General features: G+C 32.9%; 2 long non-coding RNA genes across 2 annotated transcripts in view; both read right to left on the bottom strand.

The window, feature by feature from the left end:
* The window catches only part of LOC139430358 (uncharacterized), a 136109-nt gene that overhangs the window by 42907 nt on the left and 73823 nt on the right, over positions 1-19379 (bottom strand). The window lies entirely within an intron of this gene.
* Positions 7195-18801, bottom strand: LOC139430552 (uncharacterized). Its single transcript, XR_011640956.1, has 3 exons — positions 18685-18801; positions 7473-7525; positions 7195-7412 (listed from the first exon to the last, which is right to left on the bottom strand). It is a non-coding gene; the product is annotated as an uncharacterized lncRNA (long non-coding RNA).

Raw genomic sequence — 19379 nt, 5'->3', positions numbered from 1 at the left:
AATTTAAATAAAGTTTTCCAACGACTTCGAGAGACTGATTTTAAAATACAATTGGACAAGTCAGAGTTTTTAAAGAGGGACGTCGCTTATTTAGGACATATAATCACACCTCAAGGCGTTAAACCAAACCCCGACAAAATATCCGCTATTAAAAATTACCCACTTCCCAATACCAGGAAAGAAATTAAGAGCTTTATGGGATTACTTGGTTATTATAGAAAGTTCATAAAAGACTTTGCTCGTATCACAAAACCATTAACAATTTGTTTGAAGAAGGACTCTAAGATTGTTCATACTCCCGAATTTATTAAATGCTTCGAACACTGTAAACACCTGTTAACTAATGATCCGATTCTTCAGTACCCCGACTTTTCTAAAGATTTTATATTGACAACTGACGCAAGCAATTACGCTTTAGGCGCAATTTTATCACAGGGCTCTGTTAGCAATGACAAACCCGTTGCATATGCCTCACGTACTCTTAACGATTCCGAAATCAATTACAGCACCATTGAAAAGGAACTGGTAGCGATTGTCTCGGCTACACAAAAATTTAGGCCTTACGTATTTGGCCGAAAATTCAAAATTCTAACAGATCATAAACCATTACTATGGTTGATGTCTCTTAAAGAACCCAATTCGCGGTTAGTCAGATGGAGACTTAAGCTAGAAGAATATGAGTATGAGATCATATATAAAAAAGGAAAAAGTAACACCAATGCCGACGCACTATCCCGAATCGAAATACACACCTAAGAATTTTTTGACTATATGAAAGATTTCAATAAACAATTTGAAAAGAATCAGATTGTTGACGACAATGCATCGATTGTCGCAAATGTAGGAGAACCCAGTAGAGTAATCCTTACGTAATAAATGATACTGTCCATACCAGTAACGAAGACCCAGTATTTACAATCAAAATTTCGGAAAGATTTTAGAAAAATGTTTACGACCACCAAATTATAATGGACTTTGTTTTACATTCACCTGCTCAACCCAAAAGAAAACAAATATTTCCCAATAAAGAACGGTTAAATGTACAATTTTCAATTGACAATTTAGAAAATGATGTTATCGACTTTTTCAAGAATTATGTTAAGCCAAAGATCACTTATGCGATTCATTTTAAAGACGAGTCACATGTATCTACAATATGTAGATATATGTATTTTGGAAACAGAAGCCAGGATAAGAAGACAGTACTATTGGCCAGGAATAAAGAACGATGTAACCAGCCTTATCAATGTTTGTGACACTTGTCAAACAAACAAATATGATAGAAACCCTCCAAAACAAAAGTTAACGATAACACCCACTCCTTCTAAACCTTTTGAAATCGTTCACATAGATACATTTCAAGTACACGGACAAAAGTTTTAACAATTATAGACACATTTTCAAAATATGCCCAAGCTTATGCTTTGAATAATCAATCCGGTATAGAAGTTGTCAAAGCTTTTGTAACTTTTATGTCTCACCACGGCTTACCATCTTTAGTAATTATGGATAATGGCACAGAACTAAAAAATACGGTAGTCCAAGAATTCTTTAAAACACATAAAGTAAATACGCATTATATCACGGTAAATTCTCCTCAATCTAACGGTCTTATAGAACGGTTCCATTCCACCATATTAGAACACCTAAGGGTAATTAAAGAAATAAATAAAGGAAAAATAAATATTTTATTCCATCCATTCAGTGACAAAACAAAAACCAATTGATATAATAAATGGTCACTTAGACAATAACGACCCTTTCAATATCGACATAAATGAAAAAATTCTCAATAATTATATCCAAGAACACCGCGACACTACTAAAGAAATATATAAAAAATTAAATGAATCATTAATATAAAGAAAGGAACGTGTAATTGAATATCATAATCAAGATAGACAAGAACCCTTAAACTATGAACCAGAAACAGTGGTATATCGCAAAATAAAATCTGGTAATAGAAACAAGTTAACAAAGAAATTTAGTAAGGGAAAGGTAACTGCAGATAAAGGTAATACAATTGAAACCCCATCCGGTAAATTACATAAACAAAATCTAAAAAGACCAAAGGTTAATAAACCCCAATTGTTACAGGTACCATCTAGCCACGACAATGCTGGTACTTCTCGCGAAGGTGAACAGCCAAGAAACACAAATAACGAATCTTAATAAAAATCCCGGAATTTTACCTTATAAATTAGGCCCAGCGCGAATTAAAACTAAGACCCATAGTTTTATCCATTATTTTGATTTAGAACCCATTCGAAACGAAATAAATGTACGAAAAGAAGAATATAAAAATGTTACGGAAATGATTCAATCTAAATTGTCGAACACTCAAATAGAGGAATTAGATAATTTTGACAGAGCTTTATGGTTTCAACTTAACGCTGTTGAACAGAAATTTAATTCTCTAATGCCAAATATCAGAGTAAAAAGAGGACTGATCGATGGTTTAGGCTCTATAATCAAAAGCATAACTGGTAACTTAGATGCAAACGATGCACAGCATTATGACCAAGCCATTAAGGAATTAGAAAACAACAATATTGAAGTTGTTCAAAAACTAAATAAACAAATTTCTATAACAACCCAAATCATTGACAATTTCAATATTAGTATAACTGGAATACAACATAATCAAAGAGTGATTGCTTCAAGTATCGATAAATTAAACTCTCAAATGCAAAATATCTTGTCTGATTTCGCTGACTATTTAAAAATTTAACTTAATTTAACTAAATTTAACTTTGAATCTAATATTGCAACTACTGTCAGATATTAAAAATTCGGTTACTTTCGCAAGATTAAATATTTATCATAGTAGTATATTGAAAATTAATGAGGTAGAATCTATATTAAATACAGCTTTGAAATATTATTCTATTAATGAGTTGATGTTTCCAAATTTATTCCATGATCTACATAATTATTACAATATCTTAAACATCGAAGCTTATTATTCAAATAGCAAAGTTGTTTTTGTCATTCACTTTCCTATCATGCATCCGGAAACTTTCATCCATTACCGCCTTTATTCAATACCCACTGAAAACAATACTATTCTCGTTCCTCCTAATACTTACCTGGTCATGAATAAGGAAAATTATCAGTATTCATCATCACCATGTGTAAAACTTCATTCGGAATACTACTGTCCCGATGAAGATCTAATACATGGCAATAAACAAGGAAATTGCATTTTCAACCTGTTACTATTATCTTCGACACCTAGTAACTGTGCCCATACATCAGTGCAAATCATGAAATCAGTTATAGAACAAATCGATGAAGCTAACTATATTGGAGTTTTCCCACAATCTACCAAAATTCAAACAACCTGCGAAAGATCTGATTTCACAACATTAAAAGGAACTTATTTAATCGAATTACCAGCCGGTTGTAGCTTCTAAACAAACGAATCAATCTTTATAAACGTACATGAAATAATTGATGGTAAACCAATGCTTTTGCCAGAAGTAATTATTCCACCAGGAGCTACGACAGAAAAGACATTGGAAATCCAGTTAGAAGATATCAACTTGGATAGAATACATGAAATACAAAAAGGACAACATGCCTTGGACTATATTCAATTAACTTCCAATCGCCGATCGATGACAAATCATATAATATCGTATACATTAATTGCATTAATTGCGATTGTAATAATAAGCAACTTAGTTCTCAAGATTATAAAAAGAAAACAAGGCCAGTTAAAAACTAATTCACCAGAGGAGCAACCCCAGGTTCAACCTCGGTCATTTTTCAACCCTTAAAAATATACCTCGATTCAGCGATGGAGGAGTTATATATTGTTCCCGGAATGACAGACACCCGACGATTCCTAGAATTAAGATTACTATTATTTTTATATGCTTAGTTAGATTTTTCTTTGTTTGTTTCAATTTACGTTTATTCATTTTTTAATTTAGTCTTTACGAAACTATTGTAGTTAAAACAACAAGAAATAAAACTTTTTAAAAACGGTATCCGTATCTTATTGTTTATAATTCGTGCTATACAGGTTTTTAACAAAGAATAAAAAACCTATCGTTGTGAATAATAGACTTGCGCGCGAAGAAATTAAATGTATTTTATAAAGAATCTAAAATTGTTGATATCCGTTATGTTGTTAATAAGTTTGTTTTTTAAATTACCAGTGTAGATATGAAGTTCCTCGTATAAATCTAAAAGTTTGGATTTTTTAATATTCTTTAGTATTTTTGTACAATTGAGACTGGTTTTATGATTATTTTCTTTTAGGTGTTGGTATATTGCGGAGTTATTACATTTAAGATGTTCCTTAAACCTGGTTTGGATGTTCCTGCCTGTCTGTCCTATATAAAACCGATCACAATCTTCGCATTCGATCCTATAAATTTTCCTATAACAGCCTCACCACATCAGAATCCGTAGTTGAAGTAAATTTTCAAAACTCTTCAAAAATTACCTTATATCATGTTACCAGAGTTAAATAATGTCAAAATTTTAATCGATACTGGTGCAACACATTCGGCTATATCTTCAAAATTAGCAAAAAGTTATTTTCAAGAGTATTATTATTATGAACCATATGTAGTAAAAACTATGCATGGATTAACAAAACACTATTATAAATTGAATTTACCCAGCTTTAAAACTTTTAATGATTACGAAAACAATTATTGTTTCAATATAATAGATTTTTCTGAAAAATTCGATGGAATCCTAGGTAGCGATAATTTAGAAATGATGGGAGCTAAATTAGATTATCAATCAAAAACGTTACAAACTAAAAATGCGAGTATACCATTTTATTTTAATAAAACTGTAATTAATCTACCCCAACGAACACGACAAATTGTTAAAATACCTGCAACTAACAAGGAAGGACAATTTTTAATAAATCATTGCGAAATAATAAAGAACGTAGAAATACCTAATGCATTAGTAAGTGTTAATAACTACGAATGTTTAGTAGAAATAACAAACTTTAACGAATATCCTGTACAACTAAATTGTAATCCTGTCGAACTTGAAGAACTTGACGTAAAACAGTATGAAACAAACAAAACACTTACAAAACAACAAGTAATTAAAATTCAAAGAGAAAACATTAGTAAAAAGTTACGTTTAGATCATCTAAACAACGAAGAAAAATCGGTGATAAAGAACTTGTTACATCAATATCCAGAAATTATACATGATGAAAGAATTCCTTTAACATTTCATTCGGAAATAAAACACGAAATAAATTTATCAGATGAAGTACCTGTTTACCAGAAGCCATATCGACAACCATATGTTCAACAAAAAGAAACAAAAAGGCAAATTGAAAATTTAAAATCACAAGGGATCATCAGAGATAGTTGTTCCCCATGGGCAAGTCCAATAGCGTTGGTACCAAAGAAATTAGACGCATCCGGAATTCCTAAATGGAGGATGGTAATCGATTATCGACGTCTCAATGATAAAACAATAAAAGATCGGTATCCCTTGCCTAATATTAACGAGATATTAGATAAATTGGGAAGAGCAAACTATTTTTCCTGTTTAGATTTACCAAGTGGCTATCATCAAATTGAACTAAAAGAATCAGATAAATATAAAACTGCGTTTATTACAAATCTAGGTCAATACGAGCTCGAGAGAATGCCATTTGGGTTAAGTAACGCACCCTCAACCTTCCAAAGGACGATGAACAGTATGTTACGAGGACTCACCGAGGATATATGTCACGTGTATCTTGACGATATTATTATATTCAGTACCTCATTGCAAGAACACAAAGTACGGTTGCAAAAGGTATTTGAAAGACTAAAGCAGAATGGAGTTAAGATATCTTTAGACAAGTGTGATTTCTTAAAAAAGGAGATCAAGTATTTGGGACACTTAATAACCGAAAAAGGAATAAAACCTGATCCTTCGAAAATCGAAGCAATACAAAAATTTCCCTTACCAAGAACTAAACGTGAAATAAAATCATTCACTGGGTTATTGGGATATTATCGAAAATTCATTAAAAACTATGCGAAATTATTAAAACCAATAACACAATATTTGGCCAAGGATAAAGAAATTGAATTCACATCCGAATATAAAAATTGTTTCGAAATGTGTAAAAATTTATTGTGCAACGATCCCATTTTACAATATCCTGATTTTACAAGACCATTCATAATCACCACAGATGCAAGCAACGTCGCAATTGGAGCCGTGCTAAGTCAAGGAACAATTGGCAAAGACAAACCAATAGCTTACGCAAGTAGAACCCTATCTAAAACAGAATTAAAATATTCTACTGAAGAGAAAGAACTATTGTCAGTCGTTTATGCTTGTAAGCAGTTCCGTCCGTATATCTATGGAACAGAATTCACTCTTGTAACCGACCATCGACCTCTATTGTGGATACATAATTTAAAAGACAATAACCTCAAGTTACAACGTTGGAAGATTTATCTCCAGGAATTTAACTACAAAGTCGTATACAAAAAAAGGTAAAATGAACGTTAATGCAGATGCACTAAGTAGAATCCAAATAAATCACATTGATAATGAAAGTATTTTGGCAAACAACGGATCAATAAACTTAGATGATGATAATGAAAGTTTAAATAGCAATCAAAATTCCGAAATAATTAACACAATTCCAATTACTGAAGAACCAATAGACAATAAAAATAATCAACTTTTTATCTATCTACATGAGAAACCAACTGAAGTACAAGAAGAAGTGAAAGAAAACAAAAGAATTTTAAACATCTATATTAATAAAAGAGAAATTGAAACGCATTTGCTTCTAATAGAAATGGATGTTTTAGAAACTAAAGACGGATTTCGATACAATCACCAAAAAAATCGAGGGAACATTAGAACGGAACATAAAAGTATCTTTAAGAATGAATTAATAGAGTTAGTGGAAAGCGAGGAAATGTGGTGCGAGTTCTGCTTGAAGCGCCCAAATTTTAAATTAAATTTAAGAGTAGAATGTTCTGAAGTGATTCATCGATTTTTAGCTGATAAATGCATGGTTACAAATTCTTAATAGTAGAAGTAGCTCGTTATTAAACCATTTCAAATAAGGATATTATAATAGTATACAAAAGTATCATTAAGAACATGTTTGTAGATTTAGTGTAAACCGAAACTACTATTTTTAAATAATGTTATATGTAGGGTATGGAAATTTGATAAATAAAACAAATTAAATTCAGGTCAGGGCATTTTAATCTAAATAAATTAAAAAATGAAAATTAATATAAATATAATAACAATGTAAAAAGATTAAACACACTTTCTAATTTATATAATATGGAGACATACGTCTCCATATCTTTATAAAATAATCCTGGTCCGAGGGACGTATAACCCCTCGGACACTTGTATCGAGGTAGCAGCCTCGACGCGAAAATCGTTTTTGGCACCTTCTAAAATTAAAGATAGAAATGAATTAAATCAATGAAATTAAACCCCGAAGGGAGACTTACTTTTAAATGGGGAAGTAGAAGCCTCCCCGCTAACTCCTTTATTATTATTTTGACTGAAAAAAAAAAAATATGAATTTTAAACTCAAAACTTAAACTAAACTTTAACAATTTAGAGCTCACCTCTTTTATTATACATTGTATAAGAGAAAATGCGGTAAAACGGTATTGCATAGGGCTTTATACCCTTTACAGTATACCCTTATCAAGTGTTTGTTTTCCTAAGGAAAGAACTTGGCTGCAACGTTCTTATGCAGCAAACCCTTATCAAATGTGGTTACTTAAGGAAAAGGAAACTCGAGTAAAATTCCATAAAATAGATGTTTAAAAATTAAATTTTATTTAAAAAATAATTCACAACGATATAGAGAAATTTTATGATATATCTTTATTTGATATCCAAGAATTATGCGATGAATCGAATCCCAACCATTTTACGTACAACTTATCCTTCTTCCTTTTCAACACCTTTTCAACGAGGTAAACGTTGGGTTGAGCGGTCCTTTGAAGTTCGAATTCGTAAAAAGCACCTTTAATCGGCTGGCCACGCACGTCCTCCAATAAATATGAAATTGGATCTGTTATTTTCACTTTAACGATTTTAAACAATTCAGCGGTCCAGTTGGGTAGATATCCTTTATCAAACACATGTTTATATTTACTGATACGAACGGTATCTCCAACTCTAAACTTTCCTCTACCAGCAATTTTAATATGATTGTACACCGTATCGAGAAGTGTTTTCTCTACGGATTTCGAATTTATTTCCGATGGCTTCATTTTCGTAGTCGAATGTTTCGTACTGTTATATCGAGATGTTATATCTTTTAATAGGTGCACCCAACCCAACCCAACCCAACCCATTTATGATTTCCATATAGACTGAAGAACTTGTATATCCTCTGTTTAACGGTTCGAATTACACGTTCAGCCATCGACGCTCTCATAACGCTATACGTTGAAAAATGATTAATTTTAAAATCCGACATTAACCGCTTAAAGTGGCTGTTGTAGAATTCTTTGCCCTGGTCGGTTTGAAGATTTCGAGGTACGCGACCGTCGGTCACGAAGTCATACTGTATCCTAATACAGGAATCTATGTATACCCATAAACCGTTGAGTGGGGAGGTCTCAATCGTTATTAATTGAATCAATTTCGATCGCACGTCATAGTCTGAGTTATGGAGTCACGTAGAGCGGTAGTTGATATTCAGGGGTTTTATATTGACTCTGAATTCATAGTTAAAGAATTCACGCTTCTGGACCTGATCATCGCCGTATATCTCCACTTCAAGGCCGACAGACCCTTTCGATGCTTATCGGTTCAAGATCAACGTTCCGCCAGGTATTTAGAGCGAAATCACCATAAACTATCGTACATTGGAGGATGGATGGATCTGTCGATGGGGTTAAATTTACTGGTGATATACTGTCGTTCTATGATGAGGTGTATGTGAAGGGCAGCCAGAAGAGGGAGTTTTTGGAAAGCAGACCCTATTATCGGTTCCGATGTCATCGGAATTTAACGGTCAGGGATATTGCCTCGGAGTTTTCCGAGAAGGAGGTTGAAGAAGATACTAAATTGACGGCAACTTCCAATCCATGCTGGTTCCACAATGATGCTCCCGCAGTTTGCTCGCAAAATAACGCCATAATTTTAAAGAATTTTTTATGTAATTTACATAGACGTGTTATATAAGAATTTGTTAAATTTTTATAATACATATATTAACTTTTATTTATTGTATTTATTTTTGAATCCTTATACATCCTTCACACATTCACTGTCTAACCTCCATCACGCAAACATGTACATTGCGAGAGTTATTTTAATATATACGCTCTGGATGCTTCCAACCCTAATTTTAATGCAAGATTTGGTATACGATAGGGATATGGAAATCTATAAATATCTCAAAGCATTTGGATATTTAAATGGTAATGTGAGCGGTTTTCATCATCGTCATCAAATGGGATACACAACAACAACAATGACGGAAGGGTTACGTAAATTGCAGGGATATTTTCAACTGCCAATTGAATCCATCCCTCCTCTCCGCAATAATTTCGACCAATCCCTCAATTCCCGTAAATTATTGTGATGGGGAGGGGGTAATTAATTATACGTACTCGCTGCATACATTTAAATTCAGTCGGTACGCAGTGGAAACGGTATCTTAAAGTAATAAAAAAGGAGACTAAATTTATCGGGGAAACGCAATTTTCAAGAGAATCTTTCAACATTAAAGTTGGGATTAGCGTCGCTAGAGGGGGTACAACCTGTGTAAAGTTCGTAGTAAGAACATGTAAAGGTTTGGAATCTCAGTCACATCAAATTACATTTTTACGTCAAGATTGGGAGCACCTAATTTCTACCCTTAAACTGATACGTTTCAAGGTAGAGGTTTCCTTACAGACACTACCATTGGCCGAGGGTAATCTAAAGATTGAATTTGACGATGAAGATTACCTGTATCTAACGTATGTGATTGAGGATTCTGAAAGTGGCGTATTCATACCGATTTTACTTCATTCAACGGATGTCGATAAGATTTTGGCAATGGAGAAGCTAATTACCTATAAAATGAACCTTTTGGATGGATTAAATTTTTGGGAATACATTAAATCCCTACAGCTAGTTGACGACGAAGATGATGATGATGATGATATCCATAACACGACGTCCATTGAAGAATTCTGTTTAAATAATTTATCGGAAATTAATTTTTATGTGATGGAATACTTGGAATTTATAAACTCCGCTACAACAGCTTCTATTTGATCACGTGATCACCTCGTGATATTGTCAGCCGCGCCTATCGTATCACGTGATCCCCTCGTGATAGTGTTCACCTACCACCATAACTCTAATCACACGTCTAGCTGCTTATCAGCTGAACGTTAGCGGTTGTCGCGCGCACATTTATACCGGAATTCAATTTTGCGATAAGATGTTTCTTTGCGAAGTGTGTAACGGTGCGTTTACCTTAAAGCGCAATCTTACCCGTCATATACGCGTAAAACACGGCGATGTGCGGGAATCGAACTTTAAATGCCATATCTGTGAAAAAGGTTTTTCAAGATCTGATAAATTAAAACATCATCTAAGAAGCGTCCATGGATTAAATGTTCAACGTTGTGTTGCGCCACCACCACCTTTACAAAGCACATCAGCCGGTCCGGTTCACCTTGCGTCATCATCACACCCACCACCACCACCTAAACAGCGGCCCTCCAAGCCTTTAAAAAGTATATCAGGGGACACTGTTCAACATGTGTCATCGCCATCAACATCATCGCGTAGTCCGCCTAAACAGCAACCCTCCAATTTATGTCCAATTTGCGGTGTTGACTTTATATCTACCATTCACCTTCGGACTCATCTAAGATTCGAACATGCAACCCCGGTGGAAGATGAAGATAACATCGATAGATTGGAATCCTGTTTTAAAGGTAGAGTTTGTACCTATAGAGTCGCAAGCGTGTTACCCGATGATGATATACCATCGTTCCTAACGAGATCAGAAGGAGCTGTTAAACGGATGATTGAGGTTAGTTTAGATCGATGTGGTCCCTCTATAAAGGTTCAGATTGAGTTTTTTGCGAATTATGTTAAAGCCGCGTATGATGAGAATGGGGATGAAGACGTATTAATGTCCGAGAAAAATTTTAATTGTAAATTTCAAGTTGTTTCGGTGGGTACGGATTTGCATGAGGTGTATGTTGGGATGTGTAGGGAAATTTTATCTCAAAGCGAAGAATTTCAAGAACGCGACTCTGGGTGGGCCTTCTTCTCCGTATCTCACCTCCTGCTTAATATTAATAAATTTGAACCTATACTCGAGTCATCGTATATACGTTTACCTCAGGTAATTGCTGAAAAACATGCGTGCGTAAATATTAAAAACTATGAGGACGATGCTTGTTTAGCGTGGTGTTTGACGGCGGCTCTTCATCCTACCAACCTCCATCAAGATCGTACTACAAGTACCCTCATTATAGTCAAATACTTAATTTGCGCGGGATTACATTTCCAATAACTTTAAAAGATATCATTAATGTAGAAAAATTAAATAATTTAAGTATTAATGTTTACGAATTGATAAGTAGTAGTAGTAGTAGTAGTGGTAAATACACGGTGGAAGGACCAATTTATTTTACCAAACAAAGACGTGATATTCATATAAATTTGCTTTATTTATATGAAAACGGGAAAGGGCATTTTGTTTTAATTAAACATCTTTCTAGATTAATTTCAAGTCAATGTACGAATCGTAACGGCTCTATACATCTTTGCGATGGGTGTTTAACGCGGTTTTCATCCGCTGAAAATTTAATCGCACATCACAGTAAAGATTGTAATCACATCAGACCAATTATCCCTACTAAAAATTTAAAATCAAAACCTAATTGTTTCGGCCTATATACCCCCGAAAATATTTTAGAATTTAATAATTATAAATTCGCAGAGATGACCCTGTTCGTTATATATGCTGACTTCGAATCGATTTTACACCCCATCGACTTTTGTGAGCCCAATTCACCCAAATCTTTTTCTGAAAAAGTTGAGATGCATCTACCCTACAGTTTCGCTTATTATATCGTTTCCATTATTGATAGCAGTTTTAATAAATTTGAAACGTATACGGGACTTGATGCATCTCAAGTTTTTCTCACAAAATTAATCGGTGATGTTAAATTTATTTATAATAAATACTTGAAAACCGTAAAACCAATGATACTTTTAACAACCGATGAGCAACGTAATTTCGATTCGGCTGAAAATTGTTTTATTTGTCAAAATCCTTTCACATCTGACCAGATTAAGGGGCACGATCATTGTCATATTAGCGGTAAATACCGAGGACCCGCGCATACAAATTGTAATCTAAATTTCAAACTTCAAAATTTTATTCCAATATTCTTTCATAATTTTAGCGGTTACGATTGTCATTTATTTATTAAAGAAATGCCTGATGCGGATGACGATGGACTTGATGTATTGCCGAACAATAAAGAAAAATATATCAGTTTCAGTAAAAGAGTGTTGGTCGATAAAGTAATCAATAAAGATAAACCCGTTGAAAATATCTTTTTTAAATTAAGATTTGTGGATTCATTTAGATTTATGGCATCTTCATTAGATTCTTTAGCCGGCAACCTCGAAATATATGACTTTAGCAATATACGTAAATTCTTTCCACACCCGGAACATTTTAAATTGTTAACGAAAAAGGGTATATTTCCCTATAATTATATAACCTCTTTCGATAAACTAAATGATACATCACTACCACCTAAGAGCATGTTTTACAACAAATTAAATTTAGAAGATATCAGCGATGAGCAATATTTGCACGCTCAATGTGTGTGGGAAAAATTTAATTGTCAAAATTTGAAACAATATTCCGACTTGTACTTAAAGACTGATGTTCTTTTATTAGCTGATGTATTTGAAAAATTCAGGCAAGTTTGTTTTAAAACGTACGGTTTAGATCCTGCGCATTATTATACGGCACCGGGGCTATCTTGGGATGCCATGTTGAAATTCACTAAAATTAAATTGGAATTGTTGACGGATATTGATCAAGTTAATTTCATTAAAAAAGGTATCCGTGGGGGCATTTCCCAATGCTCACTACGTCATGCTAAAGCAAATAATAAATATATGGAAAATTATGATGCTAATTCGCCCTCTAAATTTCTAATGTATTGAGACGCTAACAATTTGTATGGGTGGGCAATGTCTCAATATTTACCCGTTTCCGACTTTAAATGGTTGACTGAAAACGAAATTCAAAATTTAGATTTTAATAATATACCCGATGATTCCGATTTCGGATATATTTTAGACGTGGATATTGCGTATCCCGAACACTTGCACAACCTACATAATGATCTACCTTTCTTAGCCGAGAATTTAATCCCCCCTAACTGTAAATGCGAGAGCGATAAACGATTAATTCCAAATTTATTTGATAAGACAAATTATGTAATTCATTACAGAAATTTAAAACAAGCCGTTGCGCACGGATTAATTATAAGTAACGTTAATACAGTTTTATCGTTTAAACAATCCCCTTCCAAATTAAGGGGAAAAGTCATATATCGATAAAAATACAGAGTTACGCCAATCGGGTAAAAATGATTTTGAAAAGGATTTTTTTAAATTAATGAACAACGCAGTTTTCGGTAAAACCATGGAAAATGTTGATAAGCGAGTTGACATCCGCTTAGTAACCAGTTGGGATGATATCAGGTCTGGCAAAACCGCAGGTAGACCTAGACTTGGAGCTCGGAGTTTAATCGCTAAATTAAATTTTAAAAATGTTAAAGTATTCACAGAAACGTTTTCGGCAATTCAAATGGAGCGTCTTCATGTATCCTACGATAAGCCTCTATACGTTGGTTTTACAGTTTTAGAACTGGCAAAATTATTAATGTATGATTTTTATTATGATTTTTTAAAACCTAAATACGGCGAGGACGTTCAGTTGTGTTACATGGATACCGACAGTTTCACCGTACTAATTAAGTCTGACGATGTGTATAACGATGTTAAATTAAATTTAGATAAATTTGATACATCTAACTACAGTCTCGATAATCGGTTTGACATCCCCTTGCAAAATAAAGCGGTTTTAGGTAAGATGAAAGATGAAAATTGCGGAAACGTAATGGTTTAAATATATTTAAGTAGGTTGAGTAGAAAATAGTATCATTTTTTGACTATGTTTAATTTAAATTTTTAATATATGTATTAACTTTAATTTTTTGTGATTTTCTCTTCCTCCTCCTCCTACCCTCAATCAGTAATAGAGAACCTGTTTTAAGGTAAGTATTATTATTATTATTAATATTATTTCACGGGGGAGCAACTTCCGCTGATAAGCATACGGCGTCGACGGGGTCAATAGGGCACTAAGATGGGGTTGAAGGGGGTCAATAGGGCACTAAGATGGGGTTGAAGGGGGTCAATAAGGGCACTAAGATGGGGTTGAATAGGGCGCTAAGATGGGGTTGAAGGGAGTCAATAGGCCACTAAGATTATCTTGGGATGCTATGCTAAAAGTCACTAAAATTAAATTGAAATTGTTGGCGGATATTGAGTTCAACCCCTGTTCAACCGACCGGTTCAATCCCTGTTCAACAGCCCTGTTCAACCGACCGGTTCAACCCCTGTTCAACCGGTTCAACCCCTGTTCAACCGACCGGTTCAACCCCTGTTCAACAGCCCTGTTCAACCCCTGTTCAACCGACCGGTTCAACCCCTGTTCAACCGGTCGACCGGTTCAACCCCTGTTCAACAGCCCTGTTCAACCGACCGGTTCAACAGCCCTGTTCAACCGACCGGTTCAACCCCTGTTCAACAGATGGGGTTGAAAGATTCTAATGGAGCGATTATACATCAGTTAATAATCGCATATAACAGTCATTCAAACGCGGAATTAGTATTAGAAATAGATTTAAGAAAAGTTATTAATACTATAAACACTAATTTTAATTTCATTAATTCAGACGTAAGATTTAGCAACCAAAGTGCAGAATTAATTTTTAAATTACATAATGAAATACGCGATAAGTTGGAAATTTTGAGTTTAAAAGAAAGAAATAAAAGAGCACTAATAAATATAGCAGGGAAATTAATAAAAGCCATTACAGGCAACCTTGATGATTCAGATGCAGAAAGGTATGACAATTTGATAACAAAATTAGATAAAAATCAAGAAAAACTTGATCATAGTTTACATTATTTGGCAAAATTGGTAAATAAAACTAATATTCAAGTTCAAAATAATTTCGATCTGATTATAAATAAAATCAAAAGATTAGACGATAAATTAGGGTTATTATGGCTCGATAAAAATGTAAATGAAATTATTGAATGCTACGAAATGACAGCAAGACATTTGAACGAACTTAGACGTATTAAATTATGCGAAAAGGAGAATTGTACACCCTCTATTAATAACTCCTTCAAAATTGATAGAAGAAATTAAATTAATACACTTGGATGATAACCATAAATTTCCTTTCGATTTATTACTAGAACAAGTTGATATAATTGAACGATACTGAACGATAAATACACGATCATTTTACAGATACCTTTGATAAGTAATGAAATATTTCAGTATTACGAAATTCATCCATTGCCAACTATTGTCAATGATACCTTAATTCAAATTGAAAATCAATTTAAGTTTATAGCATCAAACGAAAATAAATACATTACTGGTAATACTATTTGTGAAAAATTATTTGAAGAACAGTATTTGTGTAAACAACAGATTGAAAGTAAAAATTTGCAAAGTTGCGAATATCAGTTAGTAGTCAGAAATATTGTAAATGAAAATTGTAAATTAATAAATTTAATGATAATAGATTTTGAAATAATTGAATATGAATTTGGTACGGTAATTGTATTAATTAAAGAAACAGAAATGTCAGAAATTTGTAATAAAATGATAAAAATTCATAAATTAAAAGGCACATATTTAATTAATCGAAAAAATCAATGTATTTTTAAGATAGCTGATATTATGATTCGTAATTTTTATACTGTTAGTATGGATACGCCATCAATATCAATACCAATTATAAATAAAAATGTATTAAATATAACATTTGATGAAAATAAATTAAAATTGGAGAATCTTACATTTGTTAACAGTAATAATTTAGAAAAATTGAATTCTATTAAAAATTTTGGCAACACCCATAGTTATATACTCTATATAATTATTGTTATAATTGTTTTCGTACTAATTGTGTATTTCATGAAAAAGTTCTTTAAAAGCAAAAATTTTAAAGTTAAGAGAATCCAGGAGGATCCTCAATCTAGGCAAGGAGGAGTTACATTCGCCAATCCTGTAGGGTTGCAATAAAATAAGAAGTAGGAGTTAGAGATAAGTAGCTTCTATATAATTAGATGCACCACTACAATTAATTAAGTCTACTTTTAATCGCTGTACCGTGCGCGTCGGGTCATATGTTAATTTTCCAATAAAATAAAACAAATAAGTTTCAAGTTTAAAAGTTGTTTTGATTTAATTTGAATTTAAATAAAATAAACTCTTTTTAAAAACCTTAACCGCTCGACACGATTTGAAACTTGATAAACATTTTTTCGAATCTCCTGTTGACCGTCCAGCGGCAAAGATTTTATAAAGCTTTCACATTCACCACCTAATTTAATCTTATCTAATGGCAAGAAATGTTCAGTTTGACATGTGGTTTTAAATAATTAGTGCATAGTTGTATAAATAAAGTATTACAGTGCCCTTGTAATTTATGAACTAATATGCTAACTATTTGATTGAAATAATGAATTTAGGGAATTTAAAAAACTTGGAGCATACTTCATGAAATATAAATACCCTTTTAAATACATATTTTTCATGTCATTATGGATAGTTTCTGCACTTTTTAATTTATCCTCAGTTATTGCTAGCAAAAAGAAATGTTCTAACACATTCCAATTATTTACTACACAGTCGTGCCGACTCAACCAACGTGTAATTGCTAATTAAAAAAATTTTTGTTTGCTCTGGTTAAAGTAATCTTGCAACTTCGCTAAAACAGCGCATCGTTTCGCACTTCCTGATACATTTTAACAGAGCTACTAAATGATCCACAACTTGGGTAGCAACATTGTGCTCCGCGAAAAATACAGAAACTTTAATTTCAGCTCTTTTAATATTATCAACATGTATATCTTTATCATTACTAACAAAATAATTAGCCAATGGTTTTGTCGTTTTAATCGCGGACATATTTTTCAGATGTTTTTGTCTATTAGAATGCCTTAATAACTCACTCTTGCCGCATGTCAATTCTACATTACAAACGGAACATCTAAAATTTAATAATGTTCACACAAAAATATAAATTATTTTATAATTAATTTAATTTTATTGATTAAAGGAAGTGCGACTACCTGCTTTTATTTCTATTTTTCTTATCCGCTGTTAACTAGTTTTTAAAATGGGGATCCTGCAACCAACATTCCTGGAAAACTTTGATTCCTTTTTCTTGGTGGAACTTTTTTTGAGCAGGTTCTAAATGTTCCGTATCTGATGAAGAATCTTCCATTTTTTTAAACAATACACTCTAAACAGTACACACAATCCGACTCGGTACTCTACACAGTCTACGATTCTACGCAGTTTACTCTCGTAATCAATTATTGAATATGACATAACATGAAGTAACCTCGATGGGGTAAATACCTGAATTGTTTCGGACAAATTTATTACGTTCGGCAAATCTCTGATAGATGGCGCTATTACTAAATATTGATCGTCTTATAATTAGAAGATAGTGTAAATGTTAAATTACAAAAACATATTTAAATTTTATAATATAATAATTTTGAGAAATTAAAAATCTCTCAAAATAGACGAATATCCCTTTGTTTCTAGGAATACTGAAAAATCTCCCGAATCGGGATATATCCCTCATGTTGGCAACACTGCGAGTCGCATGTTTAGACGAAGTCGCGACGCTGCGTCGCCATATGCAGATTTTTATTTAAAAACACGTGAGATGTACTGAAGCGTACGTCTTCCTACAATTGCGTCTAATACTCGTCTACGACGAGCAGCTCCGTGTGCAGAAGGTCTTATACTGGTTAAATTAATGACTGTCTATAGTAACAAACAAAAAAAATTAGTACAGTAAAACCTCGACTTACGCGACCCCGTCTTACGCGGTTTTTTTAACGGTAGCGCTTTTAGGTTTTCGAAATTTAACCCTCATAATATGTCAGATCTAGACATGTTAGCTGCTTTTTTCTAACTCTTACAGTTTCCGAGATAGCCCATTCGGACATCGAATTTGAACCACCCTGTACATACATTTTTTTAACAAAATTAATGTTTATTAATCCTTGATTTTATAATATGTATTCATCGAATTTCGACTTACACGATTTTCGATTTACGCGGCTACTGTCAGTCCCACCTATCGCGTAACTACGGGGTATTACAATATAACAAATCTACAAAAAGATTCTGCTCAAAAAAAGAATTTAAACAAAATTATAACCTCAAAAGAAAAAAAATAATACGAAAATTGAGTCGGCTGAGTCAATATTGTAAGAGACACTCCTTTAGTGTCAAAAAAATAAAATAATAAAAAAACTCGAGCGAACAGGTCGAAAACAAGAAAATAAACTATTAATAATTATGATTCTATACAAAAATATTCAAACCTTATCTGGAAATCCTGTTCCTTCTTTTTTCATTTAATTCGACTGCACATGTTGATTAAAGCGGAACCAGGAAAGCCGGACCAAACTTTACCAAAAATTAAACAAGCGTACTACACTAAGGCTCGATAGCACAGAGTATACAGAGACCGGACTCCGGCTAATAAAAGTGGCACTCCTATCTATCCTTGTTTAACTAATCAAAACTTCGTATGGTATTTTCTCTCTCACATAAATTGAATCGATGTAGATGGCGGTAGTGTAGTGGATCGATAAATACGAGCGGGAATTTGAATGCTCGTTTGAATATAAATCTCATTACTCTTTAAAATTTTTTTTAATAACAAGTTCCAAAATATCAAAAATTTTCATCTCAAAACTTGAACAAATTTTAAGATGAAAACAGTGATTTTTTGAACTTGATATTAAAAAAAAACTAATAAAATGTTATTAAATAAAAATACAAACTTCAGAAGTACAAATCTATGTATATTTATAAACAAATATTTACATTTAATCGTTTCAATGCTCATGGGGGCGTTTTTGTACAATGGTAAAGCATTTGCTTCAAGGCTAGAGGAAAACCCATGAAAAACTCTAGCATACCATAAGTCAAATAAATTTCTAGACAAATTTAGGAATACAAATTGCAATTGCAAACAATAGATTTAAGACAGCCAGAATAAAAAAATTCTACA

The sequence above is a fragment of the Onthophagus taurus genome, chromosome 7 (assembly GCF_036711975.1).
Source record: "Onthophagus taurus isolate NC chromosome 7, IU_Otau_3.0, whole genome shotgun sequence".
Taxonomy (NCBI): Eukaryota; Metazoa; Arthropoda; class Insecta; order Coleoptera; family Scarabaeidae; genus Onthophagus; species Onthophagus taurus.
This window is presented reverse-complemented; position numbering and strand designations above follow the sequence as displayed.